Genomic DNA, 5,775 nt, shown 5'->3' on the forward strand with positions numbered 1-5,775 from the left:
GGGGTGTCCTGCATGAGACGTCGTGCGTTGCCACCCCAGAACAGAATGGCATGGCCGAACATCGTATTGGCTATGCGACGTCCACTGCCCGCACCTTGCTGCTGAATTATTGTTTCTCCTGGACTTATTGGGGCGAAGCCATTTTGACGTCCACTCATCTCATCAACTGCCTGCCCTCCCAACCTCTTCATTTCTGCAGTCCGATTGATCGGATGTCCACTGCATTTCCTGCCGTCACGTTGCGCACCAACCTCCTTCCCCGTGTCTTCGGGTGCACCACGTACGTCCATGACACCACACCCACCTTGACGAAGCTTGATGCCCGGGCTCTCAAATGCATCTTTGTCGGCTACTCCTCTCTCCAAAAAGGGTACAAATGCTATCACCCCTCCACTCGACGGTTTTTTATTTCTGCGAACGTCACCTTTGCTGAATTTCAACCCTTCTTTGGCTCCTCCTCGTCCGGCCTTTCGCTGGGTGAGGCCTCGTCGTCTCCCACTTTGGACCCCTTTCCTGTTGTCGAGCCCACGCCTTCTCCCACGGATGTCGCCTGTGATCCTCCTCTACCTCCTCATGACTCCTCTCCTGTGGTGGCCTCCGACCCATGTTCTTCCCCGAAGTCTCCTCCTCAGTTTTCCTCTATTCCCCCTGAGCTCACCCCCCCCCCCCGATTCCTCACCTCTGCTCTCCCCTTCCTCCGAGTCATCCGTCCCTGCTGCGACATCCTCTCCCTCCACCGCTTCCGCTCCCTCCTCCTCTGACCATCCCTCTCTGTCGGCTCCCCCTAGAGCTGACGATGCCTCCCTTGGTTGGTCGATTGCTCGTCGCAAAGGGGTCCACAAGTGAACTCACACACCTCTTTATCCTCTTTCTCACTACCTTTCCTACGACCGCCTGAGTCCTCCCTACCGTTAGTTTCTGACCCCCCTTACGTCTATATCCATCCCACGCCGCCTTGTCGATGCTCTTGCTTGTCCTCATTGGAAGGCAGCCATGGATGAAGAAATGCATGCCTTGGTTGAAAACCACACGTGGGATGTGGTTCCTCTTCCGCCTGGTAAGAAGGCCGTAGGGTGCAAGTGGGTTCACACCCCAAAGCATCGTGTTGATGGGTCCCTTGAGCGTCGCAAGTCTCGTCTTGTTGCTCGGGGCTTCACGCAGTCCAATGGGGTTGATTACTTTGAAACCTTCTCTCCCGTGGCAAAGATGGAATCAGTTCGTCTACTCTTGGCTCTCGCTGCTCATCATGGGTGGCTGATTCGGCAATTTGATGTCAAGAACGCCGTTCTCCACGGCGATCTTGAGGAAGAGGTCTACATGAGCCACCCTCCCGGGTACCCTCTGGGTCCTCTGAGAATCGTCTGTCGATTGTGGAAGTCCTTGTACGGACTGAAGTAGTCTCCGCGGATGTGGTTTGGTCGCTTCTCCTCCGTCATGCGTGCTGAGGGGTACACCCAGAGCAACGACGATGCTACCATCTTCTTCCGTCATGGCCCGACGGGGGTCGCTATCCTGGTGGTCTACGTCGACGATACTCTGATTACTGGTTCGGATATTGTTGAAGCCTCTCACCTCGGACTTGCTCTTGCTCGGGAATTTGAGATTAAGGCACTCGGCCCCCTCCGTTATTTTTTGGGTCTTGAGGTCGCCTACTCGTCTCGCGGCATCTTTGTCTCCCATCAGAAGTACACCGTTGACCTGCTGACACTGACTGGTATGACCGATTGCTCCCCACTCCGGACGCCCATTGATCCCAACGTGAAGTTGGGTGACGGGGGTGACTCTCCACCGGTCAACCACTATTAGTATCAGCAGCTGGTGGGGAAGCTCTTGTATTTGACCCACACTCGCCCCGACATCAGCTTTGCCGTCAACTTTCTCAGCCAGTTCATGCATGCTCCGCATGAGATCCATCGCCAGGCCGCCAATCTGGTCTTTACATACCTGAAAGGCTGCCCCGGGAAGGGCCTTCTCTTCCCACGGAGCTCTGACACGACTGTGAAGGTCTATACGGATGCTGATTTTGCCGAGTCCGTCGTCGACTACCGTTCCACCACGGGGTACTGCGCCTTCGTGTTCGGTGGCCTTGTCAACTGGAAGAGCAGTAAGCAGGACAAGGTGTCCCGCTCCAGTGCCGAGGCGGAATTCCGGGCTCTTGCCGATGGGGCTTCGGAAGGCCAGCGGATCTACGGGATCTTGCGCGAGCTTCGCTTCAAGTATTCCGGCCCGATTCACTTCTACTGTGACAACAAGTCGGCTATTGCCCTGGCCAGACCAGCCGGATCAAGCACATGGAGCGTGACCACTACTTCTTCAAGGAGCGGATGGACGAGGGCATCTTCGACCTCAATTTTGTGTCTTCCTCCGACCAGGCCGCCGATGTCTTGACCAAAGGCCTTTCTTATCCCCTCCTAGTGCGTGCTGTATCCAAGCTCGTCATGGACGACATCCATACCTCGCTTGCGGGGGGCTGTTAGTGAGATAGGCCTTATATGGCTAATGGGCCTTGTTCTATTAGCCCATTAGCCCTTTATCCACATTCTCTCTCCTGGGGTATATATACCCTTTCTCTTGTAACTAGTTGGTATGAGAGTATTCTTCTTCTCGTTCTCATCACTCTTCTTCTTCTCCTAACCTAACCTAGGTTAGGATTCCACAAACCCAATCGTAACCCCAGTGGTGGGACGGGTTCGGGAGGCACTGAAGGAAATAACGAATACGTAATAGGGAGAGGCATGAGTGTACAAGGATAGTGATAAGCCAAAAATAGGGGTAGAAATTATGCAGTTTTTAGCCCTTGTCATTGTAAATTTTGGCTTATGCAATAAATTTATAAAGACTCTACTTAAAGTGTACAGTGATAAGTACGAGTGTCGTCCAAGGGAAGCTAGTAAGGAATTCAATTTGATGGTTTTCTTGGTAGTTTAACCCTAATTAGAGTGAATTTGATCTTCAAAAAGGATCATTCACCCTAATTAGAAGAGAAATTTAGAAAGGGGGGTAGAAGAAATGAGATGAAAAGAAGAAATGGGGAGCTCTAAATTGGCTTGTTTGATCCAAATAAAATGGTCAAAGAAGTCAATTAGAGAGGTTGGAAGAAATTTTTGATTTCAGTTTGGTTGGTTTTGTGAGTTTGCTGATTCAGAAATGAAATGGGGGAACTTTAATCTCCTAAAAATTAAATCTAATTTTTTTAGAATTTTTCTTTGGGAATGCAGTTGAATGCCTAGTTAAATTCCTCACTTTCTCCTCTCAATCCTGATTAGGGCTTGTACATGCCACTCAAGCCAAGCGATTTAGAAGTTCAGATCAGAGTCAAGAAGAAGGAACAAACAACTTAACTAATTTCATTCAAAATGCATCAAAATTCAAATACAATGAAGGAAAAAAGTACCAAACAGGTTGATCCAGGCTGGGCTCCTCTCTTTCTAACAGCTGTGATAGAGAACCATCATAATGATCCCCCCTTCTCGAAATTTGGCTTTTATACCAAGGTAAAATGGAAAATACGACCATTTTACCCTAATTAGTAATTCACTAATATCTATCAATGTAGGCTTGATCTCACTGATCCAACCATACAGATAGAAAGAGGGGATCATTACGAGAAAATCCATAAAAAAAATCGTCTCAATCGGAGTTCTGGATCAAAAGTTATTAATAAATGAATTTAAACCTATATTAACCATTGGATTTAAATCATTTATTCATTTTTTTTTTCCCTGATCGCTGACGTGTCGTCCGCTTATTGGACGATGACTCTTCAACGCACGTCCATGTGCGTTTCTTCACCGATCTCCCCTTCAGTAGTTTGCCACGTCACCGCCCGTGCATGCGCTTCGCATGCGTCCCACGGGCGGTCATCTTACCGCAACTGGCCTCTATCACTGGTCGCCGTCAGATTTTCATCTGACGGTCGTGATGAGGCCACGTAGTCGCTTCAAGAAATCGGCCTGCAATTTTCATGTAAGTCCTTTACAAAATAAATATTTGTTATCCGACGCCGCCCAGAAATAATTATAGATATACCCCTTTGCGCATTCTCTCTCCTCCGCTTTTCTTCTAAAATATTAAAACAATAAATAAGTAATTGCAATAAAACCCTAGAGAATTTTAAATTAGATCTTTACGCCTGCAGTGGCGACTGAGAGCTGTTTTCAGGGACTTTTTGCAACGAAAGTTTTGTAAAACGGCCCTTCAATGTTCAAAAATTATAAAAATACTTTTTCTTTTCTCATAAATATACCTTTTTTCCTTGAAATAAATACATTTCCTCTTCAAATAAATCTCAGAAAAATCCTAAAAATTCGTAAAAAATTCTAGAAAATTCTAAAAAATTCACTGATTCATCCCCATGCTGATAAATGTCGAAATTAAATATTAAATTTGCCATTTTCATTCAAAAATAGTTATTTTGAGTTTCAATAATTCCTTTAAAATTCATAAAATTAACATAAAATTAGGGGAAAATCAAAAATCACTTGACAACACTATTTTCATGTGAATATATGATAAAAACCCCATTTTAAGCTCTTTAAATGCATAAAATTGTGACTAAATACTTAAATAATGTTGTCTCTTGTGAAAGTACTTAAATTTTCATTACTTGACTAAATGATGAAGTTTATATTTTATCTAAGTACTTTCACAAGAGATAAAATTATGCAGATATATATAATAACATTACTTAGTAAATTCCGAGCTACAAAGGCATTTATGACCAGAAAATCTGTCTATCCAAACATCTAAATTTTATGAATCAATGACAAGTTATCCCCTAATTAGCATTCAATTAATGATGCAGTAGAGTTGGTGGATGAAAAAAGCAAAGTATCATATACTTTATCATCTGATGACAAGTTGAGTTAATTTTGGAGACTGCAAGACCGAATTCTTTGATTCTTTTTCTTTTAAAATTTGTTCATCTTTAAATTGTACAATGACATTACATTTGACTTAATTGAGATTAGACAAGTCACATAAACGTATTTATTAAAGATATTTATAAAATGAAGAGAATACACGTAACCTTACTATACATGGATTAGGCTATACAACTAGAAAAAAAGCTGCATAACATTTAGCCACTCCTGAATGTTTTCAAAATTACATAAACGTTGGGCCGCAGTCATTAAGGCTAATAAACCATACTTGATCCCTTGGCCATTTCCTTATCATATGTGAATAGTTCCCAATTATATTTGCTCACTAATGTCACAGAAAACTATGATCAGATTATACATCTAATTTCACATGACTTGGAAATTCGACTAAAATGCAGATATACACCACTGAATTGCACTAATTGCTTTCATGAGTAATGCGGACAATCTTTAATAGATACAACGTAAAACAAAAAACTTACTAACTATATTTTGCTCAACATTGCTTTTATATTTTTATGAACGCCTACTTTGTCAACTGCTGATTCATTAAAATCCAAATAAAATAGTATCATTTTAATAATCATTTAAGATTTAGGGCATCGGCTCAGAAATAAATAGAGGGAACAAACAAAATGTATAGAATAATTTTCATCACAAATGACAATACATTGCTTCATAATTAAACAGCTATGAATTCATATTGAATGAATTTCAGGTGGTATTTTAGTTTCTATCATATTCCTATGGTACATCCGTTAAAATAGGAAATAAATAAAAGAAGATAAAATTAAAAAATGAAGTTTTAATCATCAACAAAAACAGCAAACTGCTACGTAATTAAACAGGTATGAATTGAGATTATGGTATTTTAGTCCTTCACAGAAGAAGC

Source organism: Wolffia australiana, chromosome 5, assembly GCF_029677425.1.
Source record: "Wolffia australiana isolate 7733 chromosome 5, ASM2967742v1".
Lineage (NCBI taxonomy): Eukaryota > Viridiplantae > Streptophyta > Magnoliopsida > Alismatales > Araceae > Wolffia > Wolffia australiana.